Source organism: Canis lupus, unplaced genomic scaffold (assembly GCF_011100685.1).
Source record: "Canis lupus familiaris isolate Mischka breed German Shepherd unplaced genomic scaffold, alternate assembly UU_Cfam_GSD_1.0 chrUn_S2040H2239, whole genome shotgun sequence".
Classification (NCBI taxonomy): Eukaryota; Metazoa; Chordata; class Mammalia; order Carnivora; family Canidae; genus Canis; species Canis lupus.
The window spans coordinates 28,906-40,627 of record NW_023330917.1 but is presented as its reverse complement, the minus strand read 5'-3'; positions in this window follow the sequence as shown (position 1 = coordinate 40,627).

Below are 11,722 nucleotides of genomic sequence, written 5' to 3'. Positions count from 1 at the left end.
GGCAGCTTCCATTTATCCCCAAGAGAATCCATCCGTTGGGGAAAATGAATAATGTTAAATTAAAAAGAGAAGATGAGGGAACCCTGGGTGGCGCAGCGGGTTTAGCGCCTGCCTTTGGCCCAGGGCGCGATCCTGGAGACCCGGGATCGAATCCCACGTTGGGCTCCCGGTGCATGGAGCCTGCTTCTTGCTCTGCCTATGTCTCTGCCTCTCTCTCTCTCTGTGACTATCATAAATAATAAATAAAGAAAAAAATAAAGAAAAAAAAAAAAGAGAGAAGATGAGCACTTCATAGGCCCTACTCTACGACTTTCATTTTGTGAAAAGCAGGAAAGGAGGGTCTTAAGATCTATAGAAAGCAGCACAAAGGACAGAAAGGAGGGGCGCCTGGGTGGCTCATTCCCTTAAGCAGGTTAAGCATCAGACTCTAGGCTTCCCCTCAGTTCCTCGCTGTCCTGGGAGGAGCCCTGCTTCCCCTCGGGGCTCCCTGTGAGCCGCCTGGAGGTGCCCTCTCTGCACTCCCCCCACCCATACTCCCTCTCGCTAAAATAACTAATAAGTTCTTAAAAAAGAAAGAAAGAGAGAAACGAAGGAAGGTAGGAAGGAAGGAAGAGAGGGAGGAAGAAAAGACCCACCAGAAAGGAAATACCCCCCAGCGTTAGGCCCTGAGATTCCAGGCAACCTTGTAAAGCTTTTTATTTTCATTTGACGGTTCAGTGTTTCCTGCGCTTCCACGACGAACGCACTTTACTGTGTGATTCGAAAACGTGATGAGGACGGACCAGAGCAGCGAGCTGCGCGGCGCCCACCCCGACCCTGCGCCGCCAGCCGCGCCGCCCCCGGGCGGGGACCCCGAGCTCGGGCCCTCGCTCCCCGGGCCGCGCCGCCGCCCCTCCCCCTCCCCTCCCCTCCCCCCCTCCCCCCACCCACACACTCGAAGCGCTAACCAGCTGCCCAGCGCGACCCTGGGACGCAAATGGAGCTGTGGGTGGGCCCCGGGGGGATGGGTGGGGGGCGTGGGCGCCCTCCCCTGCCCCCAGGACCCCCGGCACCCAGGCGGGCTGCTGCGTCGGTGGGTCCCCCTCCGCGCCGTCGTTTCCGCGTCCCCGCCCCCCGCCGAACTTCCCCCTCCCCTGCCGTCCAAAGCGAGTGATCGCAAGGAAATCGCTCGTCTGGCAGCCAATGAGCGTCCAGGCAATTTCCCTCTTTCCCATTCCACACCAGTCTTGGCGGGTTGGCCCGCCCGGCAGGGGACCCGGGGGCTGTTCCGGATCAGGGTCGCGGACCTTAGGGAAGGTGGAGTGTCCTGCATCCCAGACCTATTGGAAGACCCGGAAGAAGGGATTCATCAGTCTCTGGGAGAAATCTGGGGAGGGAAATCTTGGAGCAGGTGGTATCTGACTTTGAAGGAGAAGTGAAATTTTTCCATAAAGGAAAAGAAGACCGGGCTGTATTTCAGGGTCAAGTTCAGAGTGGGAGCTGGGCTCCTGCAACCTCCAGGCATTGGAAGCTGATGTGTGGGTGCTCTAGGCATCCGCCAAAATGTCCCTTTGACACACAATGGAATATCCAGCCACAAAAGGGAAAGAAGTCCTGATACCTGCAAAGACAAAGATGAACCATGAAAACACGAAAGGAGCCTGACACCAAGATCACATAGTGCTGGATTTCATTCATATGAAACATCCAGAGTAGGCAAAGCTGTAGAGGTAGAAAGTAAAGTAGTGCTTGCCAGGGAGGCAGCAGGTATGAGAGGAGCACTGCTACTGGGAATGGGGTTTCTTTTAGGAGGGGATTTGTGGGAAATGTTCTGGAATTGCATCATGGTGGTGGTTGCGCAACCTCTTGTATATATTAAAAACCACTGAATTGTATACTTTAAAAGGATGAATGTTATAGCACGTGAGTCATATCTTAGGTTTCTTTTGGGGGGGAGCACTCGCAGGGGGCAGGGACGGGCAGAGGGAAAGAGAGAGAGAGTCCTAAGCAGTCTCCTCCGCACTCTACATGGAGCCTGATGTGGGGCTCGATCTCAGCACCCTGAGATCACACCCTGAGCCAAAATCAAGAGTCGGATGCTTAACCATCTGAGCCACCCAGGTGGCCTTATAGCGTAGATTTTTTTAAATGGGGGAGGGTTATGAGCAGAACCCCAGGTGGATGCAGCATTGGCCTGGCTGCTGCCCGTTTTGCAACAGAGGAAAGTGTACCAGCTCTGGGCCACGCAGTGGGCAGGGCTGCAGCTAAGCCAGAACTCAGGTGCCCTGTGAGCATTTTCTCTGGAGTCAGGACTAGGTTTGATTTACCGCATCTCCCTTCCTAACGTCTAGCTCATGGCTGTGCACAAAGACAAGCGGTGAGTGGGGAAGGCACCCTGAGCAGGGAACAGTAGGAACAGATGCCCAGAGGCTGGAAGTGGAGTGAAGTCTTGAGGGAAGGAGCACAGAATTCATCGAGGCTTGTTTTTTTGTTTTTGCTTTTTTTAAAGATTTATTTATTTATTCATGATAGACACACAGAGAGAGAGGCGGAGACACAGGCAGAGGGAGAAGCAGGCTCCATGCAAGGAGCCCAACGTGGGACTCGATCCCACGACTCCAGGATCACGCCCTGGGTCGAAGGCAGGCGCCAAACCACTGAGCCACCGAGGGATCCCCTGTTTTTTTGTTTTTTAAATATTTTATTTAGGGATCCCTGGGTGGCTCAGCAGTTTAGTGCCTGCCTTTGGCCCAGGGCATGATCCTGGCTGGAGTCCCGGGATCGGGTCCCACATCAGGCTCCCTGCATGGAGCCTGCTTCTCCCTCTGCCTGTATTTCTGCACCCCGCCCCCCGTCTCTCATGAATAAATAAATAAAATCTTTTTAAAAAATAATAAAGATTTTATTTATTTATTTATTTAGAGCCCAAGAGAGAGCACCAGCAGCGGGGGCGACAGGCAGACAGAGAGGGAGACACAGGTTCACCACTGAGCAAGGAGCCTGGTGCAGGTCTTGATTGCAGGACCAGCCCAGGACCCCGGGATCATGATCTGAGCTGAAGGCAGACAGCTGCCTGAGCCTCCCAGGCGCCCCTTCATTGAGGCTTGTAAGCACAGCCTGGGTGGCTCCTTAAGTACAGATTTAGGAAGGCCTTCAAAGCAGGCCCAGTTTCATGGGTGTGCCACCCATGCTGTTACAAGAGCCAGCAATCAGAGTGGCCCTGTGGTTGGTTTAATGCTCAGCTGTCACCGTCCTCAAATGCTTTTTTTTTTTTTTCTTTTTTTTTAAATTTTTATTTATTTATGATAGTCACAGAGAGAGAGAGAGGCACAGAGACACAGGCAGAGGGAGAAGCAGGCTCCATGCACCGGGAGCCCGACGTGGGATTCGATCCCGGGTCTCCAGGATCGCGCCCTGGGCCAAAGGCAGGCGCCAAACCGCTGCGCCACCCAGGGATCCCCGTCCTCAAATGCTTAATCATTTTCAAACAAGAATCTCTGCATGTTCATTTTGCCTTGGACCTGACAAATTATGCATCTAGGTCTGCCTGAGGCCACAGGGTGCATCAAAGTTGTTGTGACTCAGAAGGTGACCTTAGGCACACCACGAAGAAGGACAGACAGGAATGAAGTTTAAAGATTCTTGAGGAAGAATTTGTGATGGGTTGAGGACATGGAAAAGAAGGGCCCACTGGGAAGGGCATGCGGGAGCTCATACCCATCTACCCACCCATCTATCCACCCATTTACCCATCCATCCACCCATCTACTCACCTATCAATCATTCAGCTAACATTTCTGAGACCCAAGATGAGTTAGGTGGGGTTACAAAGGTTTCTACCTTTAGGAACTTATGCTCCATTGAAAATATAAGCTAGCCTTACCTACCCCATGCTAGGTCATGCACCCTGGGTCCCCCTCCTTGTTTTTTCTCCTTTGCCCTTTCTTTTCACACAAAAGAGTGAATTTGCTGCTTGTCTGCTTCTCCCACCAGAATGAGGGCTCCTGAGGACAGGGCTTGGTTTAAAGGCTCTATTACTGCAGAGTTCCAGTATCTAGAACAATCCTGGCACATTGGAGGTGCTCAGTACATATTTGTCTGATGAATGAATGAATGAATGAATGAATGAATGAATGAAGAAATGAATGAATATGGTTCAGATCAGGGCTGGATTCAGATTTTTTTTTGAGAGAGAGAGAGAGTGAGAGAGAGAGAGAGACCACATGCACAAGCAGAAGAGGAGTGAGAGCCAGAGGGAGAGAGAGAGAGAAAATCTTAAGCAGACTCCACCCCCAGCACAGAGCCTGATGTGGAACCTGATCCCAGGACCCTGAGATCATTACCTGGGCTAAAATCAAGAGTTGCCCACTTAACCAATTGAGCTACCCAGGAGCCCCTAGATTCAGATCTTTTGAAAGCCCTCCTTGCTAAAAGGATTAGGGTGACTTCCTCATATGTAATTTAAAAGATACATACTAAAATGAGTATAAGAAAATCCTTCAGAGTTTTAACTTTCCCCTTGGTGGTTATTTGCTGCTTTCTTGGACATAAGAAATATAACACACACACACACACACACACACACACACACACACACCTATTTTCTCTGTGTCCCTGCTCCACTGGCCCCTGAAACTTGCCTTTTCTTCCTGGTGGGTAGCTCAGCCCTATCATTTCACCTGGGGAGGGCCCCTCTGGTGAGGATTTGGGAGGATCAGAATGGGGTGTAGTGTGGCCGGGTGGGGGCTCACAGGGGAGCAAAGCTGGTGACGGAGGCAGGGCCAAAGCAAGAGGCTTGGAGCCATATCTAGGTTGAAAGGCAGATGGAGGTGAGCCAGAGAAGGCATCTGAGAACAGGTCCCAGCGGAGGAGGAAAACCTGGGACCAGAGTGACTCACAGGTTACAGGAGGAGAAGGCTCCCGGGAGAGGAAGATGAGGCAATAGTGAAATGTAGCACAGGCTTCCAACAGGATGGGATCTAGAGAAGGAGGCAACTGTGGTTTGCCAAGTGGCCTCTGCTGGTCCAGGGAGCTTGTGGGTCACCACAGTCACTAATGAGCTTCGGGAGGACTCGTGCTGGAGGTGAAGGACAAGATGCAGGATGAAGGGGCCCCTGAGGATCTCACATTCTGCAGTCACTCCCCGGTTAGCTTGTTGCCTGGCATACAGCAGGTGCTCAATAGATTCTTAAAAGTTCTCCCACCCCTCCGAGATGAGTTGGTGTATTTGACCCTCCTTTTATTTTTTTATTTTTTAAAGATTTTATTTATTTATTCAGGAGACACACACACACAAAGAGAGAGAGAGAGAGGCAGAGACACAGGCAGAGGGAGAAGCAGGCTCCATGCAGGGAGCCCGATGTGGGACTTGATCCCGAGATTCCAGGATCAGGCCCTGGGCCGAAGGCTGCGCTAAACCACTGAGCCACCCAGGCTGCCCGACCCTCCTTTTATAAATGAAGAGGGCCTGCTAGGGACAGGAGGGGACAGGCCTGGGGCAGAAATTGGGGCAGGGCAGTGACCTGAGGCCCAGACGGTTTGTGGAGCATGGAAAGCAGATATGCTTGCTCTGGCTTAAACCTAGAATCTTCAAGTGTTTCCTGCTTGGGATAAGGACCAAAGGAACGTGTCATTGGACTCGGCAGAGCCAGTGCTTTTCTCAGGCCTTGATATTTGCAGTCATCCTAGGTCTTTTTTAAAGGAAAAGAAAATATGGAATACATTGGAAATGTGAGGATAACACCATGTATGAGTAGGAAGGTGCAGTACAAGCTGGAGGTCCTGTACAAATGGTCCCACGGTTTACCAGCTGCCCTGTGCTGCTCCAGGGGGCTCGTGGGTGTGGGTGCCCCCAACTCTTTCCCAGCAAGGTCTCCCCTAGTGTTGCATTGCTGCAGAAACGCAGGAGGATGCTATGGGCAAAAAAAGAGGTCCAAGCTGCTATCTCAATGTCTCTGCCTCTAAGAAGTTTGACCCTGGGTGGCCTGAGAAGTGAGCCCATTTATAACAAGAGACCCCAGAGTCCTAGGAATGTTTGAAGGCCCTCCTCTCTCATCCTTCATTCTCTGAGACGCTTTGTACCAAGTGTCAGCTCTCGGAAAGGCATCCGGCTCTCATGCACAGTAATGTGTGTCGGATAGGATTTTCAGTAAGTCAAAAACAGGACTCTCAAATACAAAGTGAGCAAATGTCAAAGATTTAAATTTATCAGTGAAGGAAAGAAAAAAATAAATAAATAAATTTATCAGTGAAGGACCCAACAGGATGGTGGGAGGAGGAGGATTCTAGAGGCTGAGTCCAGAAGTTCTGACAGAGGAGAAAGCTGGAACATGATGGCTAGGGAACTATTTCGACTCTGTGAGTTAACAGAAAGTATGCATAGGGGCTCTGCCCACCCCCCCACCCCCTCCCGCCCCTGCCCCGCAGAGCTCCTGAAATCCTTGCAAACTCCTAAGCAATAAGAGCGCTGGCACCATCTGTCCAGGCGACTCTGGGGGGACCCCGGGCTGGGGGCTGGTCAGCAAAAAGACCAAGTCAGTATGAGAAGCTTGAAATTCTTGGCTGCCCCCTAGCCCCATTCTTCAGAAAACAGAGAGGGGCTGGAAATGGAGTTAGCAATCCCTCATGCCTACATGAGGGAGCCTCCAAGACACCCCAATAGCACAGGCTGGTGAATGTACCCACGCTTGGAGAGTGATGCATGCCAAAGCCATGGAGACAGAAGCTCCAGACTTGCCCTATGTGCCTCCACTGGGCTGTTCATCAGCATCTTTGTCATATCCTCTAATAAACCAGCAAGTCTAAGTAAGTGTGTCCCTGAGTTCTGTGAGCCACTCCAGCAAATTCCTTGGACTCCAGGAGGGGTCTTTGGAACCCCTGTAGAGGGTTGGCCAGAGCACACATAACAACCTGCTATCTGAAGTGGTGGGCACAGGGGAGCCTTTGGTGAGGATCAAGCCCTTAGCCTGTGGGATCTGACGCTATCTGGGTAGACCATGTCAGAATGGAGTTGAATTCCTAGACACCCTGCAGGTGTCTGAGAATTGCCTATTGCTGTGGGAAAAACCTCCCCGTGTTTGGTGACTAGAAGTATCAGAAGTGAAGTGCTATGATGGTGAGTAGATGAGTCACAGAGCAAACAGACACAGGGCAGGAAGAGCTGCGTTTTCCCTACACAGGAAGGTGGAAAAAAATCTGAAGTTTATCCTAAGTAGGTACAAAACTCCTTAACATCCTACAGGGCAATGAAATCATACCTTTGAGTCTCTTTTCTTTTCTTTTCTTTTCTTTTCTTTTCTTTTCTTTTCTTTTCTTTTCTTTTCTTCTTCCCTTCCCTTCCCTTCCCTTCCCTTCCCTTCCCTTCCCTTCCCTTCCCTTCCCTTCCCTTCCCTTCCCTTCCCTTCCCTTCCCTCCCTCCCTCTCTTCCTTACTTCCTTTTTCTAAAATTTTGTTTATCTGACAGGGCAGGCACAAGCAGGGGGAGCAGCAGAGGGAGAGGGAGAAGCAGGCTTCCCAGCGAGCAGGGAGCCCGACACGGAGCTCTGTCTCAGGACCCCAAGATCATGACCTGAGTCGAAGGCTGACACTTCACCGACTGAGCCACCCAGGTGCCCTGGAATACTTTTTTTTTTTCTACTTTTTTTTTTCCTTGCATCTAATGCAAAGGATTTCTGTTGGACAAAAATCTACTGGTTAACACATAGAATCTTCATAGAGTCTGGGGCCTGGTCGAGATACGTTTCCCCAGAGAAGAAGCAAATCCTTGGATGGGCCAGTTAGACAACAAGCCCATGAAATAATATTCAAATACCCTTTTGCCTTGTTGCCACATTTCAGATTATTTTTCTTAACCTGTGTGAGTCAGGAGTTTGTAAATGGCTTTGAGAGGTTCAAGAATTAAATTATTTACCATGGTTTACATGCGTGCATTTTTTTCTGGGGAAAAGGTTGTAGCTGCCAGTAGATTCTCACTAGTGACCCTCCCAGCATAAAAGCCACTGACCCAAGGCGCTAGCTGCCCATCTTCTTCTCCCTCCAAAGCGGGGGAATTTCCTTCTTGACACAGAAGTCTTCTGCTAATGCTCTCACTTGGATTTCTAGGCACCTACTTGCAGGCGCTGTGGGGCAGGGGGGTCAGTCACCTCTTCCCTATATTTGAGGTCCCAGTGTCCAGGCTGGTGCAGTTCCAGCTAGGGACAGTCAAGCTGTCAACTTCCAGGAGTACCCACTGAGCTGTCACCAGCTTTGTGACCAGCACGCTGCTCTGGTCCCACTACAAGCTCAGGTCCAGGCCCCAGTGCACACTCTCCAGGCAGGCTGGGCTAGTTTGCGCAGACCTCGGACATGACCGGGATCTGAAGTCCGAATGGTGGCCCTTGAACTCTTCTGACATTTTCCATAAAGAGTTCCCAGATTTATTTAAAATAAAACTCTACAGTTCAAGAAGCCCAACTTTTTTATCCATGGCTGGCAAGTAATGCATCGGGTCTTGGCAGTCTGGACTTTGGAATAAACATCTGTTGAAAGAGTGGATGTGCCTCATGCTGATCGCAAGCTCTGGCTGACAATCATATCTGCATTTCTGATTACTAAACCAGGAAATAAGTTATTCATTGACTACATTTTATTGTTTATAAACAAAAGCTTTTATTATTTTTTTTAAAGATTTTATTTATTTATTTGACACAGAGAGAGAGCACAAGCAGGGGGAGCAGCAGGCAGATGGAGAGGTAGAAGCAGGCTCCTAGTAGGAGGAGGGAGGCTGATGAGGGGCTTGATCCCAGGACCCCGGAGATCATGACCTGAGCCCAAGGCAGACGCTTCACTGACAGAGCCACCCTGGTGCCCCTTAATTTTTAATTTTTGAAATTGAGGCCTACCATGCAGGTAGCAAGAACAGTAAGCGCATAATCTGAGGGATATAGAGCCCTGCATTTTCATATTACTCCACTGAGCCCGCCTGTGGCCTCCTTACTCTGTTTCTCAGTCACCCATCACTGCAATTATTATGCACATTTGTTATAGAAATCATACAGCAAGGGCAGCTGGGTGGCTCAGTCAGTTGGGTGTCTGCCTTCAGCTCAGGTAATGATCTCAGGGTCCTGGGATTGAGTCCCATGCCGGACTCCCTGCTTAGTGGAGCCTGCTTCTCCCTCCACCGTCCCCATACTTGTGCTCTCTCTTTCTACCAAATAAATAAATTAAACAAGTAAATCATATAACATATAAATATTTTGTGTGTTTGTTTGGTTTTCTTTTATATGATATAAGATCTGTAGGATCCATCCACTTGTGTGTTAGCACTCTATTCTTTTTTTTTTTTTAAGATTTTATTTATTTATGAGAGACACAGAGAGAGGCAGAGACACAGGCAGAGGGAGAAGCAGGTTCCCTGTAGGGAGCCCAATGTGGGATTTGATCCCGGATCCCAGATGCCCTGAGCTGAAGGCAGATGCTCAGCCACTGAACCATTCAGGTGTCCCTTTATTCTTTTTTTGTTGCTCCTTATTGCTCTACTATATGGAGAAATCACAATATATTTATCCATTCTATGTCGATGGCCCCATGGGTTGTTTCTGGATTTTTGTCCATTTGAGTGAAACTTCTTTTTTTTTTTTTTAAGATTTATTTATTTACTTGAGAGAGAGAGAGAGAGAGAACGAGCACAGAGGGAGAGGGAGAAGCTGACGCCCCACTGAGCAGAGAGTCACCAAGTCCCAAGGGTGGGACTTGATCCCAGGGCCCCGAGATCATGACCTGAGCTGAAGACAGATGCCCAACCGCTTGAGCCATCCAGGCACCCCTTGAGTGAAACTTCTGCAAACATTCTTGTACCAGACGTCTTTGCGCAGACATGTGCTCTTATTTCTCTTCAGTGATACTCAGGAGCAGGATTACTGACTGGGTCATAGGGCAAGCCTATTCAAATAAGAATACCCTTTGGTTGTTACTAGGAGTTCCTGTCACTAGCACATGGTCGAGCTGTGTCTGAAACAGTTTGCTTGCACCTGCATGCTTTACCTCATTTTGTCCTTACCAAACTCCAGCGATGCTGGCTGAGCAAATATTATTGCCACCTGACGTGGGACTGCTGTTATTTGCCCACTACTGACAGCAGCTCAAGGTTCAAGTTCAGAGGGTTTCAAAGCACTGGAGAGGAGAGAGAAGCACAGAACTCCGGGATTACAAAATTGTTTCCTATGGGAAGTGAGAGCTAAATTCTAGAAAATCCCACATGTTTTGGGATCAGAACCGGCTGGGAGCTGCCAGCAATGAATATGGCTGGCAGGAGAGTGGGACTCAGCCGTGCTCTTGGCAGCCCAAGAGGGCCTACAAGCTTTTTTTTTTTAAAGATTTTATTTATTTATTCATGAGAGACACACAGAGAGAGGCAGAGAGAGAAGCAGGCTCCATGCAGGGAGCCTGACATGGGACTTGATCCCAGGTCTCCAGGATCAGGCCCTGGGCTGAAGGCAGCGCTAAACCACTGAGCCACCCAGGCTGCTCCAGGCCTTACAAGTTTTGTATTACAATTGTTGTGCTATTTTAGGTTGGCCAATGGTATTCTTGGTATGTTTTGTGTGTGTGTGTGTGTGTGTGTGTGTGTTAGGGGGATGTGTTTTTATTTATTATTATTATTTTTTTAAATTTATTTATTTATTCATGAGAGACATAGAGGCAGAGACACAGGCAGAGGGAGAAGCAGGCTCCCTGCAGGGAGCCCGATGTGGGACTGGATCCTGGATCATGGGATCACGACCTGAACCGAAGGGTGGCGCCCAACCACTGAGCCATCCAGGTGTCCCACAGGGGAATATGTTTTTACAAAAAAACTTTTGTCTTTCAGAAATCTGTACTCAAGAACAGGTAGACAGAACAGTAGGATTTCTGGATTTGCTTTAAAGAAATCCAGAGGCAGTGGCAGGGGTAGACAAAAACAAGCTTGGCCCTCACTTGATAATTGTTGAAACTGTTTTGCTTGGTTATCCAGGACTTTATTGATTTCATTAACTTTTATATGCTTGAATTTTTTCATAAAAAGATATTTTCAGGCAGCCCGGGTGGCTCAGCCGTTTAGTGCCGCCTGCAGCCCAGGGTGTGATCCTGAGACCCGGGATCGAGTCCCACGTCGGGCTCCCTGCATGGAGCCTGCTTCTCCCTCTGCCTGTGTTTCTGTCTCTCTATCTCTCTCTGTGTCTCTAATGAATAAATAAAGAAAATCTGAAAAAAAAAAAAAAAGATATTTTCAGAGTAAAAAAAAGGGGGGGTTTCTTAGTGATAATAAAGACAGTACATGCATTTTTTTTAAAAAGAGGTTTCTGTATAGCCACAATAGGCAGCTGCGATAGTATGTTCCTTTCAAACTGGGGAAGAATTGAAAAAAGAACAAAAACAGAAACGGACCTTGAGAAAGATTACTCTAGTTTCTGAGGCCGACTCTGGGATATTTTTGGCCCAAAGAGAACACAGGATTCGACAGGCCCGGAGCTCCCCAGAGGCCTAGTTCCTGGGCTTTTTATTAATAGTGGCTGCTAAGCGGCCCTGGGGAGCTGCAGTCTCGGGGAGCAGAGCACAGGAGGAGAATGAGGCCTCTACGCTCTGGCTGGAACTGCTGGCGGGCGTGGGCTTCCTTACCGTGGCCCAAGAGCCCAGTCACTGGGGCACAGGTGACTGTAGCGACCTGGTGGCCCCATGGACAGCAGTCCTGCCTTTGCCCCTGCCTCACCCGGCCTGCAAGGTGACA